This window comes from Epargyreus clarus, unplaced genomic scaffold (assembly GCF_041222505.1).
Source record: "Epargyreus clarus isolate Ecla_fem2 unplaced genomic scaffold, WU_Ecla_fem_2.2 ptg000007l, whole genome shotgun sequence".
Lineage (NCBI taxonomy): Eukaryota > Metazoa > Arthropoda > Insecta > Lepidoptera > Hesperiidae > Epargyreus > Epargyreus clarus.
The window spans coordinates 26,913,766-26,939,053 of NW_027332215.1; the positions used below are offsets into that span (position 1 = coordinate 26,913,766).

At 36.2% G+C, this 25,288-nt stretch overlaps 1 long non-coding RNA gene across 1 annotated transcript; it reads left to right on the forward strand.

Moving 5' to 3' along the window:
• The first annotated feature begins 18,030 nt into the window (after window positions 1-18,030).
• Window positions 18,031-19,642, forward strand: LOC140743161 (uncharacterized). Its single transcript, XR_012102396.1, has 3 exons — window positions 18,031-18,194; window positions 18,804-18,841; window positions 19,016-19,642. It is a non-coding gene; the product is annotated as an uncharacterized LOC140743161 (long non-coding RNA).
• The last annotated feature ends 5,646 nt before the right edge of the window (window positions 19,643-25,288 follow it).

Genomic DNA, 25,288 nt, shown 5'->3' on the forward strand with positions numbered 1-25,288 from the left:
CGATCGTTACGTGTAAACTAAGTTTTTACTGCTGACGAGGCGGTGCCGGGCTCAGACCCCTCGGTGCTGAGCACCTCTCATTGGTCCACCACATCGCGGAGGCGTGGTCCCCGTCATTCCGCTTGCTATAGTGCGGTGGATTGACTACCGTACTATAGCAATGACTATGTGAGACTATAGGACCCGAGTTCAAAAAAAAATCCCTGCGCCTGAATTCTCAGTACGCGTACGTTTAAACCGATCCCCCGTTACTTTTTACGTGACGTATCGGATTCCAATTGATACGCGCCTCGGCACCGTCGACCGTCCACGAATTCACTTCCTATGACAAATCGGATGTTCGTCCTGTTCATGATATCGCTCCTTTGAATTGTAGAGACATAGATTAATTTATCACACAAATGCACACAGCATAAATGCCACGAGATAGGAAAACCTTTAAAGCTACCTAACAAGAGTAAAAGGAAGGTAAATATAGATATCAAGTACCTAGCTGTAATCATTCCATTTTAGGTAGGTATTAAAACCGGATTGTTTTGAAACATGACATTTTTGGATGGTTTGAGCAACTCTACATTGCTTAAAACTTATAATTATCCAAACATGATCGCATTGAACACCAAAAATAATGCGCAATGAAATATCCTAAGTACTTTATTTATTTCTTCATATTCTAGTCATTTAGGTAATATATTTGTACGTATTTGCACCTATGTATAAGTAGGTTCATGATAAATCACTAATAGTATAAACGGTGTATTTATTGTAAAACTGTACTTATAATAATTGTACCTAATGGGCCTATACAATAAATAACCTATAAAATATGAAATAGAAATTGTAAGCTTTTCGCAGATAAACGATGCTATCATCTTCACAGGAGGCCCCGTTTGAATACAGTTCCTAAGAAGTAATCTCTATGTAATAACATCATTTCAAAAGCTCGCTAAAATATCTTGTTAGTTCCCGGCTTTTGAACTTTAGGCTTTTTAACTTTTTATTTTAATATAATAGATAATATTACCAATATATTCCCCTCGCCGAAAATTTATTTCTTCTCATTTTGAAGCCGTCCAATTTGATAGATTTGTTTAGCTACCTACATTCAGTAAGTGATTCAAATACCTACTCACTTAACCTAAAGTAGGTGCTTAGGATTTATATTTTAGTAACACAAAATCGAAGGTCCTCGCAGATATATGGAGGCACCTGCATAATTACCCAATATCTATTGTCATACAGTTGAGCACAGGTATCTCAGAATAGGAATGATTCAGGCCTTATTTCACAATGCAGTCCAGGTAATGAATAGTGCCTAGAAGTTAAGAAAAACTCTATCATTGATGCCTAATTAAGAAATATCTTTATTTTTAATACTAGGAACTTAGGTCATTTAGTCTACCTACCTTGTAAACCTTGATTCAAAAAATGGCAAAAAATAAGAAAGGTAATTTAATTTATAAGAGGCACCTAGATAATTAAATTATATTATGACTAGTTACATGTTTATATTATTATTACACATTAATTTTTACTTTAGATAAAATTAAAAGTTAATTAAATATGTAATGATCACTTTAGTTAAAAATGATATGAAATGACAATGAGGTATGTTTAGATACAGAAATATAAAATAAAATGAGCATGAATAGAGATTACAGCTTCGCTGCGCAAAGCTGTCCGTGCAACATACCTTCAGCTTCAATGGCTGAAATGTATTATTCAAGACGGCTCAAAGAGCTGTAAGCCAAGTGACGTTCTCTAACAAATGGAAGCCATATTTCCGACTGGCCCCTGATTGCACCTTCATCCCGGTAAATGCCTAAATATTTTACCATTACTGCACAACCTGTCTGTTTATCTTGAATATAACCAAATGCACATTGTAGATATAATATAGCACATATCGGCAATCACAAACAGTATAACGGTTTAGGGAGCATGCTTTTCAAGATGAATTGGTTACCTTTTTTATAATATAGGACTAGCAGAGGAGTATACGGCCCACCTGATGGTAAGTGGCTACTGCCGCCCATGGACATCTGTAATCAACCCCAGATAGGATTAAATATTCCTACCGGAGGTCGGCCACAGATGCGCAGCTACCCCTGAGAACTAAGCTGGAACGCCTCGGATAAATAGGTATCTATGACTACCTTACCACACCCTTCAAACCAGAACACAGCGGCGCTTAACACTGCTGTTATTAGGCAGAAATAAAACGTACCAGATAGATATATGAATAGTTTCTCATTATTAATACTTAATCCATTCAATGTTTCGCCTACAAAATATCGACTATTGACAATTTATATCTTTGGTAGGTAATCATTGGATAAATTTATCAAATAATAATAACGGGCTATAGTAATGTAGGTAGGTACATGCTGAAGTCATCCATTTCATTGTGGGCGAACACCATTTTTTTTCGCGATTTTTTTTTCTATTTTATTTTATTTCGTATTTATTATTACTTTTTTTTTTAGTATAGTTGTACCGCCTTCAATTTTTCTGCACATCCCTAAGGTTGACTGGGAGAAAATGCTATTTAGCATTAAGTCCGCCTGTACCACACCTTTTTAACATGGTCAATAAAGAGTAAATAAAAAAAAATAAAAAAAAAACACCAAATCGACAAACTCCCAGAGAAGCGATCTGCTCAGAGATAGATCGAATGTAGAGACGACGACGTTAACATGTTTCTGTCCATCACGAACTAGCTACAAAAGTTTTCATGATTGCTGGTGAGGTCCATTGTGATGTTTGCGAAACATAGCGTTGTTTGGCTCAGTCACTCGCCTTTCCCAAGAAGTTGCATAAAAGGATAAAAGGAACGCATAAAAGGAGATACCAACTGCTTAAAGTGTCTATAACTCTACCACAAATAAGAAAACATTTTATTTTCATTTGTAATCTACAAATTATATAAATGTATGACACTCGATATTTTTGAATGTCCTACATTTATCATTTATTTATTTTATGTCCTCCAACTACAATACATATCTGCATTAATACTCGTATTATAAATAGTATTCGAATTTTCACATAATTTGTACTAAACCTATTGTAAAATGCAATAATATTTTACCAAAAAGAATAATTTTAACGAGCATTTGGCGAGCGGAAATTCTAGACTCGTGTTAACCGGCTCAGAAATAACAAAGGGCCAAACTTATCATGCAAGGTAAAATAAATTGTATCAATCCCTAATAAGCATTCGTCGTGGAGTGCGCGCTTATTGGAGCGCACATTAGTAACTCGGCACTTTGCAGCTTAGTCTAGTTAAGAACGAATTATATCGTTTATTTTTCAAAATTAATACACTAACACTTGCCCCCTTGATTCAGTTTCGTAAATAGATCCAAGGAGATATGTTCGGTACTTTTAATCCGGGATATGTTTTAAAATACTTGAGATTGAAGAAAAGCAAAGAACTTTCCTATGAAAAGTTTCAAGTTAAGTTACAATCTTGACTGCATGACGGTACAAATGGACAAACTGATATTATATTCAATATAGCTACTTGTGCCGACTTAATTTAGAACACCACTTTGTAATCCTTATAAGGATAGGCATTAATTTTGTAAGGTTTGATAGATATTTTTAGCATATAAGTAGGTAAAGGCCCTTACTGATCCCGCCTATGCCATTACTCTTAGTTATTATCCCACCGGCAATACAATTTTGCATAATAATAACGTTGTCATTATGTTGAATTGTGAAGGGTGGTATATTTCAATACTGTTTTTATCCCAGTGTTCGCCCATATTCGTTGTCATACTTCCGCGTAGATATACTTATATTTGCTGAGGCGAACTGGGAACTGGAGACTGTTTTCCTCAAGCTATGCAACGATGTGCATTTAGTGATCTCTTAATCTGCTGGCTACATGGATTTAGTAACTAATAGTCAATCCCAGTCCAATATATTTCATTTAGTATTTTTTTAACATATAAGTAATCTTCTTTTTAAAAAAATAGCAAGCAGGTTAGGTTAGGTTACAGAGTTAGGTACAGAATAGTTTATGATTTTACTGCCAATTTCGACTACAGAGTATCTTGTTTTATTTAGTTCTCCTATATGCATTTCAAGAACTCATTGTTGCCACTTGCCACCAATGAGCCGAAGAACTTAATTCTGTTTTCAGCTGCTTCTTGAGTTTCGTTCAACCTGCTTATACTACACCTACGACCCAAATTCATCGAACGTTTCATTTCATTCATCAAAGAACAGTTTAAGCACTGATATTTAATAGCTACAATAGCATGACCTGTAGTACCTACTGCAGCTTTGGAACCGTAACATGAATAAACCAACATGGATAATAAAAATATACCTAACATACCTATGTACCTACATACCTAATCGATACTTACAGCTTTACAGAAACACTTACCTGACTAACAAGCATTTGTCAAAATAATTTATACGTAATGTATATATAATTCAGCATAGTTAATCAAATAAATAAAATTATTATCATCGACATTTCGAGGTAAGGACATGTGGCTTTATGTAGTTATCTGGCGGCAAGCTCGGCGGTAAAAAATGTGGGCGATCAATTCCAGCACATTACCCGCACGATCGCGGAACCCGGCCGGCCAGCGCCGCATTTGTCAATCCACGGCCTGGGACGTGATGTAACATAAAGCCTACTCTATACATGTGGATTATAGTCAATTTTCTGTACCGACCAGGCGACCACCGCCCCTAAACATACATACAAAAATGATCCTATGTCCCGTACACTACAAAAATATATAGGTATATTTCACAAACACGAATTTAGGTAGCGTATGTTAGTAAACGTTTTTACCTTAACACACACGATAGCAGAATTCATAAGTCACGCGACATAAGAACTGTGTTTTTAATCAAATTTAAATACTAAACCGTTAAGTAATGCGATATTGTAACAGCGAAAAACTTAAAGACTTAGATAGATACATAGCTTGTGGAATAAGCACAACACAAAACACATACGCGTGACAGACAGATGATACGAAAGTGACACATTTGAATAAAAAAAATACATTGAGTTTAAGTATAAAGTTACTTTCAACATTAGCAAATCACACTTTAAGGAGACCATCAAAACACCAAAGCGGCGTCTGTTGCAAGGTGACAAAACAGTGAAATCCGGTGGTGACCTCGTAAGTGACGCTTCAAATGCTCCACCAGAGTCCGGGCCCGCTTCGCAACGAACAAACACGACCCAGATGAACATATTGTTTAATGTCTCCACATTTTCCTACATCTAGTTTTATGTTCAAAGGACAACAAAATATGACATAGGGCCAAGAAATAAGGTTTGTGACCGAAAAACTAGGTAGATACTTGACATACATAGCTTTACAATATTTGACTTTTTACTTTACAATGAAACATAAATTAAGAATAAAAATAAGATAATCGTAGATATTTTTTGAAAGAAAATCTATTCATAACTGAACCAGGACGCCAATTAGGAATACCTATAAATTATATCTTTATTATGAAAGGTTAGTACAAATTCCACAAAACTTTCGGCAAATAGCGGTGTATATAGAATTAATTATTTCCAATATATATACAACAATATATATACAAATAAAAGATCATTTCCAATTGGAACGACGATAACTTTTGATAAGTACCTACCTATTGACTTTCTTATCATAATAGGTATTCGTATTCACTATTTTTCCAGCATGATGTAAAATTCGTGTTACAATGTATACAACTGATAATAGGTACTATGTATATCACTAAGACGGCAGTAGCCTAATTCATAAGTATTTCGGCACTGGGATGCCAGGATTCAAATCCTGCGCACGACTTCTTATTCTTTATCGCGGAGGGAAATGTTCTTCGAGCTTATGTACATACTATTTACCGTTACTTTATTATCCCGTGCATGCCTTCCTTCAATCATGCACGCCTGCCACACTCCACAGCTGGTCGACGGTGGACTGTGGAAAACATCTATCTTGTTCTGTGATTTACGCTTGTATAGGGACAATGATGTAGAATAATGTAGATGATGATATTACATTAAAATTAAGACAACGGTTTTAGACAAATTGTACCATCTTAGTTTTATCTAAAATTAGGCATCAAAGTGGTGCGGCGTACATGCATAGGATACATCCTATCTCTACCTTTACTTGTCTCTATATATGTTTTCAATAATCCTGCTCATTACGCTCCACTCTGCCACCGCGCCCGCCACAGCCGCTCCTGACAGCGCTCGCTATAAATAACTCCAGTGTCTCGTTTGAAACCTCAAACACTAGCCATTTCGTAGTACGGCACGCCCGTGTCTGCTTGTATGGTATTCAAGAGTATAGCTGACTACTTCGTGATCATTGTAGTTCATGGCCAGGAATCGCGAATAAAAAAGGATTTTTATAACAGGGCGAGGACTTGTTATGACTTGGAAATGTACATACTTTTCTTCATAACTTTTGATCTGTTAGTCTTAAAACAATGTTTATTGATTGAAATAATTACCTATTCACAGGATGAAATTAAACCTATCTTATCATAAACTTTAGATTACATTTTTTTATTAAATTATGTTCAAGAGCCCAAAAGAGCAAAAAACATCAATTTTATAAACAACGCAATCAATCAATATTAAGTATATGTATTTAGGAAAACGCAAATATGAGCAATTCCTCACCCCAACAGGTAAATCCCAGTTAGAAAGCAGTCTGATAGGAAGCCGTCAGCCTTGGTGCGACGTCTGAAAAATATATAGAAATGAAATAGTTCGGCTTTCTACAAACTCGTTGTGATTGTTCCAAAATCCAAAATATTTCTTTATTTGCGCTACATAACTAAATGACGATGTGAAAACAGTGTTCGCTCTTAAAATTGTTTTTTTTTTTATTATTTGTTATTTTTTTAAAGAAACTCGCATGATCTGACGAAGCGGATGGGATTATCTTATTAATTTTTGAATTTATTTAGATTATTGGGAGTACCCATCTTCAGCACTTCATAGGCCGCTCTTTTTGATTAAAATTAGTGTGACTATTTACATAGGTACATCTTCAACGCGATGTTTTCTTCGTCGTCGTCGCTAATCAACAATGAGCCGACGTAATTCGTCTCGTATATTACAATTTTAAGTCGGAGAATGAGGAGTTTATTTAAAATATAATTCGCATATAAAATATTTTGCATTTTACTCCAAATACATCATACTTTCAAAAATTGCAGATAAAATGCCCATTTAGGTCGTTCAACGTCTATGGATGTTTTTCAATTTAAGTATTAAATATTTAAATATTTTATATGATAAAATTCGAACTTCGAGGTTTAAACTCCTTCAAATTTTTTGTGATGTTTATTTTCGTAGCTAAATTTGATGTCAACGACTCAGTATGCACCCCGTCAGTACTCGATACAGAACTACACAAAAGCAAATAACTATTAATAGCGATTCTTCAAGAACACAAAAAAGTTGTAACTGCAGAGAATCACGAATCTTCGCTAAAGAGAAATAAATCAATAAATTGTATTTATCAAAGCATTTGTAAATTCCATGATATCTTTACCGATGTAATGTTTCGAAACATAATAAATATTTTGCTTCAATACAGTAAAGAATGTTAATAAAGTGCGATATACAACTTTTAATACTGATTTTTCTCTACAAGTATAGCAACTTGAGCATCAATTAAAATCTTCAACGTGATCCGAAAATGTGTCCCGTTTCTTTGATGAGCCACTCCATATGAGTAAGTTACCCCCTAATGACGTGGATGGGTACTAAAAATATGACGATGTGGTGGATTATGACGTTTTGTCATTATATTGATAATGTTGTTAATTATTGTTCTTACCAAACACCAACTATCAAACAAACAATAGGCACGATTTGAATTTGACAAAGAAACCTTAAAAGCCATTTTTTATTACGTTTAGCGAAAAGTGGAGTATTAAATACTATTAAATCAATAATAGTAAACTTGGTAAAATAAAAAAGATAAATCCGTCGCTCACTTATTTTCGACGGTGGCGCCGCCTAGCGGCCGCCGACATAATTGCGCTCTTTTGAGCTTTTTCAATCGACGCGGTGCTATATCCGAGAGGTCGTTTCCGGCCGAAGCTTACACTTTTAATTTTACTTTTGAACGAGTCGACGCGGAAGCGACCGGATTGGCCGGAAGGATCGATTTTTCATCGTAAATTGCGAATTTGAAATTCTAATTACGGAATGGGCGCTCCCTCGCGATGCGCAGATAAATGATTCCGCTTCCAATTGGTATTGTTGCTTTTTATTTGCGGAACAACGGTGCGTTCGTGTCTAGGGGTGAATTCTGCTGTGAATAATTTTTAACGACAGCTTTTTGCATAAACTTACCCGTGTTATACCTACTATACCATAGTATAACGCAGACAACGTTATTCTATGCATATATTGATAGATTAAGGATATTAGAAACTTTTACTTATTTTTATATTTTTAACATGAAATAATAATTCGCATAAGAAACGTTACTTCAAAAAAATTTTTATTCAATATATTTCGTTGGGTAATGATGTAAACAGCGTGTCTAATATGAGCGTCGACTTCAGAAATATGTAGGTACTTAACCAACATTTATTTCAATTATTTTTTACTTTGTAGTGACATAGAAGTCGGTTGTGTATTTTTGTTAAAAAAATTTTTCACCCTTTTTAGTGATGACATACTAACATTAATATTAATACAATATAAAATTGTATAAACGTGATCATGAATTAAGGTAAGGTCTGAATTTACATTGATTAGAACCGCCCGTTCGCAGGGCGCTTCCGCACCCTGCTCGCTTAGTTTTATATTGTCTTATATGTTCCAACCTAACCTAACTAAATAGTCAATGATGAACTGGCTTTGCAATTTTATTAGAACCTACATCAAACATCTTTAAACACAACTCAATTATTCCCATCGGTTGAGGAGTTACATATTTTGTCTCCGAGCTACATTATCAGACCCTTAAATAGTCAATGATGAACTGGCTTTGCAATTTCATAAGAACCTACACCAAATATCTTCAAACAAAACTCAATTATACCCATCGGTTGAGGAGTTACAGATACAATAGTCCACACACGAAATTAAAGGTTTAATGCCTTATATAGGTTCATAAACGAAGTTATGGCTGTTATATTTACATGGGTGGAGGAGTTCCCCTCATTTTCTCCAGAACCCATCGATGGATTCTAACCATATTAAAATGGGACCAATTTTCAGCTCGTAAAAAAAGAATTATTAAAATCGGTCCACTAACGGCGGAGTAATTCGTGTACATACATAAAAATAATATATATACCGGCCGAATTGATAACCACCACCTTTTTGAAGTCGGTTTAAAATAAAGCTACACTGATTCTAAATGTACCAACCTCAAACTAAGTACGAATCTCTCTCATAATGTCAATTAAAGTAAATTAAAAATAATTTCCTTTAAAAATGACAAAAATCTGGTTAAGAAAACATGTATTGTCAGAAGTTTCCTATGAAATTCCCAAAAGTATGTGAAATATAACCCGAACGTGGACAGCGTCGACCAAGTCCGACATACTTCTCGTTCTGTCAAAAAACCAATACTAATGGTGACGGTCATAAATATGATGGTCATAAAAATATGATAATATATGTCTAAAATCAAAACTCATTTATTTAAAAACCTTAACATATTTTCTTTCAAACGTGATTGATCCATTGGGGGTCGACAACCTATAATTTAATAAAATACATGTAGATAAAATTGAAAATAACATGGGGTAGGACAGTCAATCAAGGCACTATTGTGGCGCGAAACCACCCAATTACGTGGATGTCGAATGCTCAACATGCCTATACTTACCCCACAACCGAGCCTGGCGTATCGTAGCGTACTACGCCGCTTGCGAGTATCGCAAGATACTATAATCGTGATCGAGAGTAATTTGTCTATTACTGTTTACTCGATCCTGGTTACATCATAAAATATTAAATATACACTTTTCTTGATTCATTGACACTAGTCATAGGATTCATTTATAAAACGACGCTGCATAGTGACGATTATTATATCTTTACAAATAGGTACGAGTATTCTTTGCCCTTTTTTCTTAATTTATTGTCACTGATTGACTTCAGTAAGACAGAGTCATCAAAATTACAAATATGCGAATAAATATAGGAAATCTTATCAGGGGTTGATTACAGATGTGTTGCACTTGCCATCAGGTAGATTGCACGCTAGTTGTATAAATTTAAAAATGCCATTAGAAAACTACACATTTACTAAGATGCATTTAGGAATATCCTTAAAACTAAAGTTAAACGTCTGGTTTCACTGTTTTTGTAAAATTTTATACACTATTTTTATTAAAATTCATAAAATACGTACGTACGTAGGCTTGTTAGAGGCCGGCGGGTGGTCCCCCTCGGCGTATTCGCGGATGTATCGCATCAAAATTGCGAGACCGTACGTACGAATATAATTGCGGTGATTGTATCGCTTTATCGGACTCATTCAGAGACGAACAGGTGTTCTTTACAGTTCACTGCTAGCTTTTATAACCCAGAGTCGAAAATAATGAAATTAATTTAATAAAACTGCATAACATAATCAAGATCTTATAGGACGATTACCACACCTGCAACCTCAGAATGAAACAAAACCACAACACATGTGACACAGTCGTGTGTCGCAGAAGTCCAATGAGTGTTCGTACGTAGGGGTGATGGACGTGACTAACCTTCGGAAGGTATTTCATTGCATTAGCACCGATACACGTGAATGTACTGGTGAGCGGCTCCTGCCCCCTGCTGTATACCGAGTAGCAATCACGGTAAATTCAATAACATTGTGTTTTTGGATTTCAACTTTGTTATAGTATTCTTCTAGGACCAACGACAATCTTTCGATCTCTTGTCGTTTCGTTATCTAACCAAGAGGTTGCAGCGGCATATTAAATAGGATTTTTTTTATGTAGATAATTCATTTTAGGTAATGGCTTGACCGTATTATTTTCCCTATAGACAGAAATAATGTGAAAAAAATTAATACAATCAAAATAATTTTCTGCAGAGTATTGAAAGCTCTCCTATCGAAACTTCTTCAATTTTCTTCAAACCTAACAAAGGTAATGGACAAATTTAATTAGAGATTTCCAATAATTTATATTTAAAACTACGGCTCCGAACTGTAACACAAGAACTCGGTTCATTGGATACCTTTCGTGAATGCAGATCGCCGATTATTTTACGTAGGTACCTGGCTCTTTGACAGGCATCCTAAAGGAAGGGAAGCCCTGTGCTAGGTTAATCTGCAGAATTGTGCGGGTGGGGAAGTGGTACTGCACTGCTGTTTCGCGATCAATATAAGAAATAATACTCGTATTATTGGGTTAATTGTTCCTATTCCTCAAACTTTATTTAACAAAATTAATAACACAATGACATCGATACTCTCAAATAAATATTATTCGGAAGGCTGTTAACTGACCCAAAAATTCGCTCTAGTTCGCGGAATCCGAAACACTTTTAAAAGAATTACAAATAAATATACAATAATATAGTGTAGTATTTCAGATATTTACTGTGTATCAAGTCAATCGTTAACCATTACAACTGCTCACCAAATTTAACAAATTGCTACAAAATACTGCCCTTAACGCATCCCATGCCTGTGTCGTTTAGAATACTTTCTGTGTCTGCGAATAAAGCAAGCAATGTATTCTACTAAACGTTTAATACACAACTGTTGTATTCGAAGGATGAGGCTCGTTCGGACAATAGAGGCGTTGTGGGACTATTAACATCGTTTAGCCGCTCCCCAGGGGGCGCTCGAGGATCGACAGCAGGGCGTGTGTTGTATTTTATTAAAGCTTTGCGAACTGCGTGCGCTTCGGACTAAAGTTTGTGTCTGTTACGTTGGGGGAAGTCCGCTCTATACGTATGGCGGGTTTAAGATATATTAAAGAGCAAAATCTTGCAAAGCCGAATGCACCTATGTTCATCTATTTATCTATCATTTTCGATGCTCATGCTTGCTTTACAAACAGGTATAAAATGAAACATAATTTGAATATAAATTTGGCTTTTCCTATTAAAAGCCACGCGTTGGTTATCACAAAGAAATATAACCGAAATTAATAGGATGTGGCGCTGATCAATTACTGAAATTGTCTGTGAAAACTGACCTGAATTCAAATACTTTGAAATGGATAATAATTTAAAAATTAAAATAATTAATTGTTGCCGATTAAATAAAGTAGGATTGTTGATAGCGCAAAGTTTATGCATATGCACTTGAGCTTTCTAGCTCTACAGTGCAGATGCAGGTTAGGAATCCGAGATACGTCGTCGGTATGCACACAATGACATTTGGCGCGTCAAATTGGCGCGTTTGATCAGTCCTTTGTGCGCCTTAAGACTATTACGACAACTGGATTACACGGGCGCCGCGCGCGCACCCGACCGGAGAGATGCGATTACACCCCGTTCTCCCCGCTCTCCCCTATTTTTTGATCTGTAACTGGATTGCGAACGGTACACAATGCTCAAATAAAAATGCGGTAGAGACAATTGTAGCTATAGTGTCGCTACGTTACAATAGTCGCTCGGCCTCACACGATCAAAAGCGCTTACCACTGTTAATTGTGGGTTAGCCACACATAAATATTTTATTAAGTTTATTTTAACAATACATGTAAAATACTAGTACTATAGTGTGCAATGCTCATATAATGTTTTGTAAGCAACATATTACATGAATACCCATTTATAGGTAAGTACTATTTTCCATTGCTATTTAAAGAGTAATTGCATTGCATCATTTTCAAAAAAATAAATGAAAATCACAAATACATGTAATAACTTCATGATTTAATCGTAAAGGGGATGATTAAAATGCCTTTCGTGCTAAAGTTATTTACCAAGTATGGTGAACCAACCAGCACAGCTAATAGTAGTAGTCACCACAAAAGAGCACTTTCATAGCAAATCTATGTATTTCCACCAACGGACAATGGACTTCCTAGCAGACATTCTACTTTTAGCATCGCATAGCAATACAACTTTAGCCAGGTCAGCTAGTATTAATCTTTATGTGGGTGTGTATGTCACTGAACTCCTCCTAAACGACTGGACTGATTTTGATGAAATTTGTTGTGTGTGTTCAAGGGGACTTGAGAATGGTTTAGATTCACAATTCCGTGGGAAAAGGTTTTTTAATTAATTTTTAATTCGTAAGTAGTTATAGAATCGGAAACTATGCATTTGATCAAGTGATAATCTTTAGCAAAGTTGTTGTCCAAGAGCCCACGAGGGTTTGGGAGTTGGTAAGACCAATTTTCGTCAGATGGCACCACTGTCATTCCAATGCAGGTACAAATTTTCCGTTTTATGTATGTCATATTATTTTTTTAAAATGCGGGCGAAGCCGCGGGCACCACTAGTATAATATATAATTAAAAAGCACTGGTCGCCCCTACTATTTTTGAAAGTTCCCCTCGATTTCTCTGGTCTAGTCTCTGGTCCATCATCAGACCCTGATTTCCTAATAATGGACCCACCTCGGAAATGTCTTCTTTCCAACAAAAAAATCATCAAAATCGGTTCATAAACGACGAAGCAATCGCCGAACAAACATAAAAAAAAAACATATATACGGTCGAATTGAGAAACCTTTTTTGAAGTCGATTAAAAAGTACTAAAATATACAATAACGACTAAAAGTGACGTTTTAGTCGTTATTTTCATATGCATTTTTATGCATATGGAAATATGCAATTGCATATAATCCGATGTCTACTTATGATATATGAAATGTTATGCATATTGTAATGATTTACTCATGTTCTTGTTCCACGCTAAGCTGTTTTATGATTCTTTACTCAAGTTGTCATCCCCCGAGAAATGGTAGTGTAACTACTCATTTCCAATTGTTGCTGTTAGTGTTACTGTTTTGTTAATATGATATCCCCTGGGATCGGAGCTACGAGGGGTAAATGATTTCAAGAGAAGTGTCCATACAAAACTCTGACATTACTAAACAGTAATGAATATAAATACAATAAGAATTAATACTACGTCTGATTTTTTCTGTAAAATAAAGAAATAATATCAAATAAAAAGCCTTCCTATTAGAAAATTACAATGAATAATCATATCTAATAGCTACTTAAGTATTAGTTAGCTAAGGCTAACAGATCTCCTCTCAGAATAACAACGGCTTAGGCTATTGATTTCTGATAAGCATATGACTTCAAAAAACCAGAGGGATTAGAACCCGATAACTCTGAGTGACCAATGGAACGCTGAACTGTACCGGCTATAACTATAAGACTGCTCTGCACCTCTCAACAAATAAATGTTATGATTGATTCACCCTAATTAGGAATAACAAACCGCTGTTGCAAAATGCGTTGAACATTTCAGTAAACATAAACTCTGTAAGCCTATTGTCTCCCAGATTCCGAGCAATCACAATTCAGATTCTCTTTGATTGCTCGGTAAAGGATCTCGCGCAGTCTCACGCGGTGCGAAGCCACTCTACCGTCAAACCCTGCAGCTCAATGTTTACAATAGCCGCATGCTTCTATTAAAGCCAAAAACATTATTTTATCGCAAAAGAAACACAAAATGACATCGTTTAACTGAAAAGTAGTCTATTAATATTAAATAGGATCCAATTTCGATTGCAGTATCGCAGAATTTAACTTTGTCAAGTCCGCTACTCGTATTAAAATACAATAAGTTCGTGTATGTTGCAATGTGCGTCTCACTATAAACATAGGGTTGATTGTTGTCCAAATGAGCAGCGAATATGGGTGGTGGATCCCTCTTTTGAGGCGCAGTGAGATGAAACGTCACGTGTCAACAAATCGGTCTCACGCGAGTCGCGCCACTCGCGCCACTCGCTCGAGAGTGACCGAATGATCGCCGCCGATGAATGGAATTGCGTAATCGGAAATTACAAAGCGGAGCACACTTTGATCAATTAATGCTGCCCAAATTATTGGGTGCGGAGTCTCGTTAAAAGTATTCATCTATCGGCTTCTTTATCATTACGGTATTGTAATGGCGCCCGTAATATTTACATTTTACAGTCATTTCAACTTATAATAATAACATGATAAATAATTAGTAATTATTAACTGAAAAGGAACATAATGTGACCTACGTCACTCTTACAATTTACATTGATCCAACGACAACACAGCTGGCAATCTAATTTTCGACTCGATCGCTGACCAATAGTAGATATACTTAAAAGTTTAAATTTCAAAGGTTATCCTAAAGTTCAATTAGTAGTTTATTATTTTGTATGTTTTCCATTGATACTGAAGTTATCTTACATAATACATACGGTACACCTCGCCTTTTATTGAACTTTGGTATTTCCATTATATTTCGTACGAATTATTCGTATTTTAAAATAATTACTAAGTAATACGTATGTATATATTTCAAGAAACATATTATGTTGCATCTGTCTTATTGAACCATATTGGGCGGACACGCTTCTGTATATATTGGTAAAGGTTTATAATAATTTATCTTGAGCGTGGCAAGTTCATGCAATATATAAACCCAATTAAAGTCATTCGCTCTGACGAGTTCACGTCAATTAGTGCGATTCCCCAAAATTGATGGGTATTTGCATTGTAATAATATGTTAATAGATTACACCAAGTATAAATTTAGCTAAAACTCGTGCTATATTCTCTCCAATTTGTTTGGAAAAGCAAAATAATAGATACCTATAAGATTATTACTGCGCTCCAGCATTAGTACTGGCAGGTTTTGAAAAGCTGCAGTCTACAAATGTAAAATATAAAAAATCTAACGTATGGTGAGCGGGATTCGTAGAATAAATAAACTCTCGGTCAATATACAATTGTAATGATACAAAACATCGTAACGAGGTCCACGCTAAACGAATCATCCTCTCCGAGGTATCGATCAGGATCGCCTATTCCCATCACGTTCGCCGCGCCTCTGATACTGAAATAAACAGCGGGAAAAACGCTACAGTTTCAGGGGCGGGCGAGAGGGAGACGAGGTGAGATTAGATTACCTGCCCCGGCTTCCCCCGTGGGTTGCAAACAGTTCGTTAAGCTCCAAGACGGGTAACGAAGGAACGCTTGAGGAGTCTCCATACGATCCGAATGTTCAAAGTGTTCAAACACACAAATTTAATCTGCGCAACTTTTGACACAAGTAAAGAAGTGAGCCTTGCAATGTTACTTACTCGTACAAACTTTTTCGTTGATACGTATATTAATATATGGCTTCTTTATTACGTTCAGTTTAATTTTTCTGGAGTTAATATTTTTACTTAAGGTTTATTTACCAGATAAAATTTGTTGAGGCAATTTGCAATAACGAGGATATTAGCTAACTATGAAGCAATACTGTGAAGTAATACGCCGGGAGATATAACTTATGCTAACCAAATAATCTGCGAATCTTGATATATGTATTATATATATTAATTATTTTATACATAATATACTTTTAGACACTTTACTTTGAAATTTCGTCTTTGATTCGAGCTTGTTGCCGGTGGCACAATTTATCAGTCGACATCAAGTGACTTTAAAAAGAGCTCCTTTTTACAAAGGAATCACATTAAGACGGTAAAAAGTTTTACAAAGTACCGTTAACATACCTTACCGAATTTAATAATTGAGAAGTGTATGGGTTGGGTGACAAAATGCAACATTTGGATGAAAATTATATGACTGGATGAGCACGCGAGACCGATAGTGACAAGCCTCATTAGCGAACTAACTGAAATGTAAACTGCTGATGCTACAAAACATGCGGCTGTAGCCCGTACATGCCAGGCCGAGAAAGGGAGAGTCTGTGACACCTTCACATAATGACACCTAGTAATATTTGTTGCACATTTTACCTTGCTACACATTATTTATTAAAATTAAATGAATGATAGACTATGTAAAAAATATAGCTAACGTCCCTTATGTGAACTTTAGTAAGTACAAGTGCTGGCGAAGTACTTAATAGTAATTTAATTCGCTTTTAATGTTACAACTTCTACACACCGCATACTTACCGCTTGCACATTTCTACACACACAATTTTTCGAAATCAACATGTAAATGAGCAGTAAGCTTAATAGTAGGGGAGTCCACGATGCTAAATGTGTACAAACTCGAGCGTCATTGGGACCTAGACGACTGTGTAGATTAGACGTTACAATTAAGAAAAGGTTACATGATATTTTTCGATTAAAAGGGAAGTTGTTGTCCTTGTTCTGACGATTTGAAAAAAAACTTGTATGAGAATGTATGAAGAATATTGAATTTTCCTACACATTAGCATTTTCCTTTAGTTTGTGATACATCTTTACTACCCAAGGATTCATGCTAATAAGTGACACTATCAGATAGCATAATAATACAGGGTGTGTCTTTTTTTTCAAAATGCCTATTTTTTACACTACTTAGACCTGTGGTAATCGGCAGATTATGATTTTTCCCGTTTTCAAGCATTATATCCTTTATATTAAAAAGAAAATTGACCGCGCTCGAGCACGTCCAGTGATCGATTTTTTTGATTGTGCAAACCCCCCGACATAGAAAGCTCATTTATGCTTTAGGATACTCTACAGAGTGTAAGGTATCTCCCATATCTTAGTCTGCTGCGCTCGAGACACTCCTGAAATCACCTCTTGGGCTCCCCAACTATAAAGTCATAAACATATTTTATTTAAATCCACATAGATTGTGATGTGTATGATGTGTATGGCCTGACGGCCGCGCCCGCTCGGTTTACCGCGTCGTAAACAATTACAGACATCTTTACTATCTACTATAGATATAGGAGGTTAAAAAAATGAGTCTATGCTGTAATTGTACAATGTGAGAGAACTTAGTACCGGTATTTCTCAATTAAAATACCCATGTGTAAAAAATTGACGATTATAGTAGTAATAACAATAAAACATGAACTCGTAAAAAATATGCAGACTGTATTATCTGTACGAGTTTGACAATTTACAAGTGTGACATGTTTTCAGTCAGACAAGGAGTGCAGTCCACTACCAACAATTGGTTATTCAGTAAAAAACAAAGGTAGTTACTTAGTTTTCATATAGTTTTCTTTCTTTGCGTAGTGATATGTATTCATTTTACTTTTACCAGTTTGTAGTAATTGAAGAATACACCAGAAGCCAGATCTTGTGCTGCAGGTATTCATTCCCTGTCTATTTTGTCTACATTTTCGGTATATACAACCAAATCAATCAAATCATTTTTTTTAGTCAAAATAGGTTCTTTACAGAGCACTTTTTGAAAGTCAATACACCTACCACCACTTCACAAGGTGTTTCGTTATGGAGAAGAAGCGACGAAAGAAAATCCATAACACACATCTTTTTAAAAAAATAAATGTTCCTTACAAATTCCACACATACAGGTACATGTGGAGCTGGGGCTGCTCAGCCTATAGTATGCTTTTTTACAAAGCGTTTGTTTAATGACAAGTTTAAACTTTTTTTCTGTGATATTTAAGATGTGGTCGGGTATTTTTATTTAGTGTTATTGATAATTTATTTCAATTTGTAGAATTAAAGTCATGGTGGCTACTATTTTTTACAAACATATCAGTGTGTTTTTCATACATATCATTTTTTCATACTGTAATGACAGACAGTATTCAGAGTAGTAGGGAGAGTATTTCTAAGCCGACTTAGGTGATTAATTAGGCAAGTAATTCGTCTTATAATTTATTTTAATAGATATATTGGTTCATATTCTACATAAATTAAAAAGTTAACCCTAAACTTATCTGCTTTCAGTATTTTTGCAGTGGTGGCCTTAATAACGATAAGCATGGGTAAGTCATTTTAACATTATTAACTTTATAAATGCTACATCTACATTATCTAATTAATTTTTATGTTTTATATTAAAAGTAACTTTAGGTGCCTCTAACTTACCTTTACATAGTTGCAGTTTGAATTATGGGTGTTACTATTTTTAAATTCCTTCTTTTTCATTACAATTCCAGGTGTAGCCTGTACATTGTTGGGCACGTCTCATTACCGAGGCTGCGCGGGCGACGGCGCCGCGACGCCGTGGCTGGCGACGGGCGCGGCGCTCAGTCTCGCAGGGGTCGTCTATTTAACTATGTACTTAGTGGTCCTAATTGTGTACTTGAGGAAACATCCACAACAATAAAAAAGATACTTCTAACTTATATAATTGTTGCAATGGTATAACTTATTCGCAAAAACGCATGAAATGAATACTCAACGACTGACCGTTGATATGAACGCTATTGTTCTAACAAAAGACACAAGCTTTACCGGTAAGTGAAACTTGGAATTGAAGCTCCGAGAAGATCCCGTAGATGTATTGAACTCTTCTATTGTTACAAACACGATACAATTATAAAGGTGATTTCGTTGTACAAAAGAACCTAGTTAGTTTTAATTAATTAATAAATACCAATTAAACTATTATTAACTATCGGATCGTCTCGAGGCATTCGTTTGCGTTCGAGGGCAACACGAGAAGAGTCGCCACTCGAGATGCCTTTGTCCGCAACACCTTTGAAATCTCGTATTTTAATAGTATTTACTAGAACTGAAAAGTAATACGATCAATGTATAAATTTATTTTCATTAAAAGCAGTATTTCATTAACGTGCTTATTTATTTGTATCTAATCTGCAACTGTGTGTCCTCTCAAGTTTTTATTGATACAGCGCTTAACATAAATTATAGGATTCATATCTATGACATATTATACATAATATGAGAATAATGTACCATGTAATACAATTACATTGTAGCTAAAACGCAAATTACCAAAATACATACAGCCATACACATAAACTTAATAACAATTTTGAAACGAGCTTCGTCCTATTCTTCTTTAAGTACTTCAAAATAAAATAGAGTACGGAAAAAGTCAACACATATATCACCAACAGATTATAACAATAGATACCTATTACGCGTCACTCACAGAGAGTATAGAGGCCAATAATCCGCACAGTATTTTCCTCGGGGCGGGCGGCTGAATAAATTTGAATAACGCAAAGCATAATGAGATGCCGCCTAATGAGGTTCGAACCACGATCTCCCCGCGCATAGTGCTGACCCTCCCCCATAAACATAACAATTCTGCGAAATACAGAATCACTGAACATTTAGTGTATGAATTCAAAGGCGTGTTATAATTTTGCAATCAAATATAGGCTCCTATTGAACTACGGACATACACAGTACAGTACAAAGGATAACAATAGAGTACAAAGGAACATACGGCGTTCATATTGGTCTATATCATTATCATTACAGGACGCTCATAGTAATATTTGCAGGGTAGGGGTGGTGATAATAGACCTGAGGATTTATGCTTATTCTTAGAACAAAGTTGACTTGACTCTTTTGCTTGACTTTTTTGCTTCGCCGTAATCGAGTAACAAAATGTCAAGAGTAGGTAACGAAACACGATTTGGAAAAACCATATCGTAAAGTGTAAATAAATGCAAATTGTTTATTAAAAATATAATAAACCATAAAAATATAATTTTGAAAACCACGTTGAGTTGCAAATGAGTCAACAATATACTAATATTTTATAATCACAATGAATAATAACTTCACCGCTCGAGAGATAAAGTCATGAAGTTGCGCACTTACCGCTTGTTTACTCGTCATTGTAAAACTTGGTATCAGTTGTATAGTTCCAGTTGAGTTCCCCCGTTCTGCACTCTGACAATTTATAAACAATATGAGTTCGCACGCTATCACGGGAGCTACGACGCGAGCTCCGCGCCGGCCGCCGGTATCACCCACTATGAACTCGATTGATATGAATTCAGACCTGAAACTGATATTATAATAAGTATTCATAGCCATGTCATTGGATTGCTTTGCCATTTTGGAACATTTTATAAGCTTTTTACAAAATTATTCACGGAAAGCAGGTGCTGTGCTTCCTTCTCATCTTAGGTTTTATTGTAAATATAATAAATGTATTATATCTAATTGATTTTATTAAATAAAATGTAATGTAGTACATCGGAATAGGAATGAACAGATCTCGGAAGCAGAGACGACATTATCGAATGAGACAAACTTTACCTTAGCTTCATTAAAACTTGCTCGGCGTGGAGTTATTTCAACTTTTGACTTTGAATTTACTAAGAGATGGTAGAGCACCTATAAAGTATCTTAATAGACTTAACGTAAGGACGTACAATATGTTACGAATATCCTATATCTACGCAATATATGTAGTATTCCTTCCTTATTTTTATGATTTGTTTCTCCTTATATTTAAACTGGATATGAACATCCAGCCATATGATGTAAGTGGTTCCTGCCTCCAATGGGCATCTGTTTCCAACCAAGTTATTTAGGTACATATACTCTGCTAATTAACTTAGGATACTTAATATTTAATCATTATCTTACCTCACGATTTCACCTGGAAGCTAACAGTTTAATGGCAATTAGACAATCGTACTCCTTTTCTTCATCCTTTTCATTGTTTTTTATAATATAAGCGTAGCAGACGAGCGCGCAGTCCACCTGATGGTAAGTGGCTACTGCCGCCCATGAACATATGTAATCAACCCCAGATAGGATTAGACATTCCTACCCGAGGTCGGCCACAGACGCGCCGCTACCCCTGAGGACTCAGCTGGAATGCCTCGGAAAAGTATGTCTCCCTTATCACACCCTTCAAACCAGAACACAGCAGCACTCATCACTGTTATTATGAGGCAGAAATAGGTGTGACGGTGGTGCTGCCGGAGTCGAATCGCAAAGGGTTCTACCACCGTTAAAGCTGTCATATTCAAAAGCTGTCACTCCACACGTAACTAGCACAGTTGACCGCAGTAGTAAAAATACGTACTTTCACGTAACTAAAGTCATGTGGACATAGGTCGAATATTATTAGTAACAGAGTTATGAATATGTGACCGGTAATAACTTTGTTGAAAGGACTTTGTGTACGGTCCTAGGCGCGCAAAGTTCCTAAGCCGACGTCCACTGCTATAACGTTATATAAATCTGCTTGTAACTGCAAACATGGAATTCTGTTTAGAGGTTGGTTTAGAAACTAATGTTAAATAGCATTAGTAGCATTAAACAAAATACATTAAGGTTTTGAATGAAATTCTTGTCTCACGTTACCACTAAATTCTGTGTCCTTTAAATATTGTTTTTAAGTTCCATGTGTCGCATTGCTCGTTAAAACGTTGAATTTGGAGTTACAGGCTGTAAACAAAAATAGTAAAATTGTCAAATGTTTGTAGTCGTTTGATCATCTAGCTATATGACGGTTCGCATCAAAGCTAAACGGTTATAGTGTGAGGCGAAGATACGTTATAAGAGATAGCTAGTAAGACATAAGTTGTAAGAGGTAGCTATGTGATTAAGATTTCTGATCCTACTTTGGCAGGACTACAGTCGGTGAACGAAAGTGGGCGTCCTACTCTGTGGCCCGTGGGCCTCCAGGAGTGGGGTGTACGGGCCTCGAGGTGTCCCTCTTTACCCGGGCAATTCTCAAGGGGTCGACTGCCCCCGGTGCTATGTATTCTACCGTAGCAGGTGAGCATGCAGTCCACCTGATGGTAAGTGGCTACTGCTGCCCATGGACATCTGTAATCAACCTCAGATAAAATTAGTTTTCTACTTGAGGTCGGCCACAGATACACCGCTACCCTTGAGGATTAAGCTGGAATGCCTCGAAAAAGTATGTCTCCCTTACCACGTCCTTCAAATCAGAACACAGCACCGCTAACCACTGCTGTTATTGGCCAGAAATGGATGTGGCAGTGGTGCCTCCAGAGTGGAACCATAAAGGAATCATAAATATGTCATTTTAATATAATATTTTTCATTAGAATATATTGAAAGTTATTAATACTTAATAATTGCAGAAACTGTTGAAATATAAATACATAATTTCTACTTTCCACACGGTGCATGAAACAGGTTTTAAAGGTGGTAGAACCCCTTGTGGTTCGACTCCGGCGGCACCACCGCCACACCTATTTCTTTTTGAAGGGTGTGGTAAGGGAGACATACTTTTCCGAGGCATTCCAGCTTAGTCCTCAGGGGTAGCAGCGCATCTGTGGCCGACCTCAGGTAGGTATATCTAATCCTATCTGGGGTTGATTACAGATGTCCATGGGCGGCAGTAGTCACTTACCATCAGGTGTACTGCATGCTCGTCTGCTACTCCTATAATATAAAAAAAAAATAATAATAACAGGGATTTACCGATAATTACAATGAACTCACAGTTGGTACCTATTGGACTAGCTATGCGCGGCTACGGTAACAAAGGGTTTTGTTTTATTGTAACCGTCGCTACGTCTTCGGAACTTTGCTCTACGTCTCCGTCTTGTTAACGCCATTTTTAACCGACTGCGGATGGTAATGTTTTCGAGCGTATGTATGTATGTCTCATTCTTTGGCGTACCCTACACTTTGAATGATTTAACATAATGAAGTGTCACTAGATTTGTCTAACTTGTAGAAGAAACGTAGGCTATGATTTTGTATTTTCTCATTTTATTTCTTAACTACAATGAAGAAAAAATACTAAGATCGTGAAAGGTATGTGATGTTTGGTGGCTCGGGTCGGGGGCCGCGGGTGTTTACACACCGCGCGATTTATTCGCCTGCGTCGTAAATAACAACGCTCGCCGCGCCGACAGATATATGGAGCCCCATATTTATTGCTATTTGTTCGGCTTGTACCGCTAGCAAGCTGGCGAAGGTGTGCTCGTGGACTGTGTTAGAATATATTAAAACTACATTCGCCTACAAGTTTTATCGCGTGTGCAGCACATATTGTCATATAAATGTATTTATATATTAATTTATTAACAAATTATCAATACTTACATACGAAATGCTCTGATTATGCAGCATATTACAACCTATGCGTTTCAAGCGGAATCGCTTCGTATGGGTAAACAACTAGTGGCAAAAAACAAGCGTCTTATTCGCTTTACGGAGCACGATACACATTCAAATCGTATATCGGAGCACCGTAATAGGGTCTAGTTATGACCTATCTAAAGTGGGCCTATTATAAATGTGGTTCTAATTTCTAACACACTGATATGTTTGAAAAAAAATAGTAACCACCATAACTTTAATAACAGAAATAGAAATAAATTAGCAATTCCTAAGCATAGATTATGTAGGGTGGCTAGATCTTTCATGGGTAACAGCATTCGCTACTACAATAAAATATCCGACCACATTTTGAATCTCACAGAAAGAAAGTTCAAATATGTCTTTAAACAAACGCTATGTAAAAAAGTTATAGACTAAGTGATTATTTGAATGACAAAACGGTGTGGTCTGAAGTAGCTCCAACTCCACATGTACTCGTACCATTAGGTTAAGTTTGACATTGTAAAACATTTTTTTTAGATGTGTGTTACGGAGTTTCTTTCGCCGCTTCTTCTCCATAACGAAACACCTTGTGAAGTGGTGGTAGTTGTATTGATATTCAAAAAGTGCATAAAGGACTTAGAATTGTACTAACTTATAAGGAGGTAAACATTATAATTACAAAAAACCTTTTTCATATGATTATTTTACGGTGTCGTTATTATTCATGTTTTTACGAGAAAGGAGACCAATAAAGTTTCCTAATTTGTTGTCGGTACCGAGAGGCTCCACTTGCGGTTTTTTCGCGCGGCAGCAGTGTCGGACCGCATTAAACCTCTTCATTGTAATACTTAGATATTTAGTAGTTGTGCAACGAATAAATTATGCCCTAATGAAAGCCACTTTTTTCACCGGATCCGTCCACGCCCGGCTGCCTGAGTTATGACCGCAGACCCATTGGACCTCTTTCCATATTCCCATAATCAAATTTTGATTTACTGCTTCCCGCATTATTAAATCCTTTCAGTCCTTGCCCGCCCGTTTCGGCGCTCGTCTGCACGTCACAATGTAAGGTAATTGAAAAACACTTTTGTAAAGGTTTACGCTACTTATAAATCAATATTACATGTGGTGTCGCGCTGCGGCGACACCGCTGCTGAACCTTTGACTGGCCAGGTTGAAAATTAATTAGCAGTCGATTGCAAACAATTTAACCATTGTTGTGGTAAAATTGCTTGCAATCGAAAATCGATCGGTTGCAAAATCATTTTTAATGCGAATATGTACATAACATGTTTTATTTAACTGAACGCCATGGCCCGTAACTCACTCTAAACATGGGCTTACTGAAAATCAGCATCGAAGCAAAGTCGAGGTGTAGCATGTGAAAAGTAGGGAGACTTTATTAA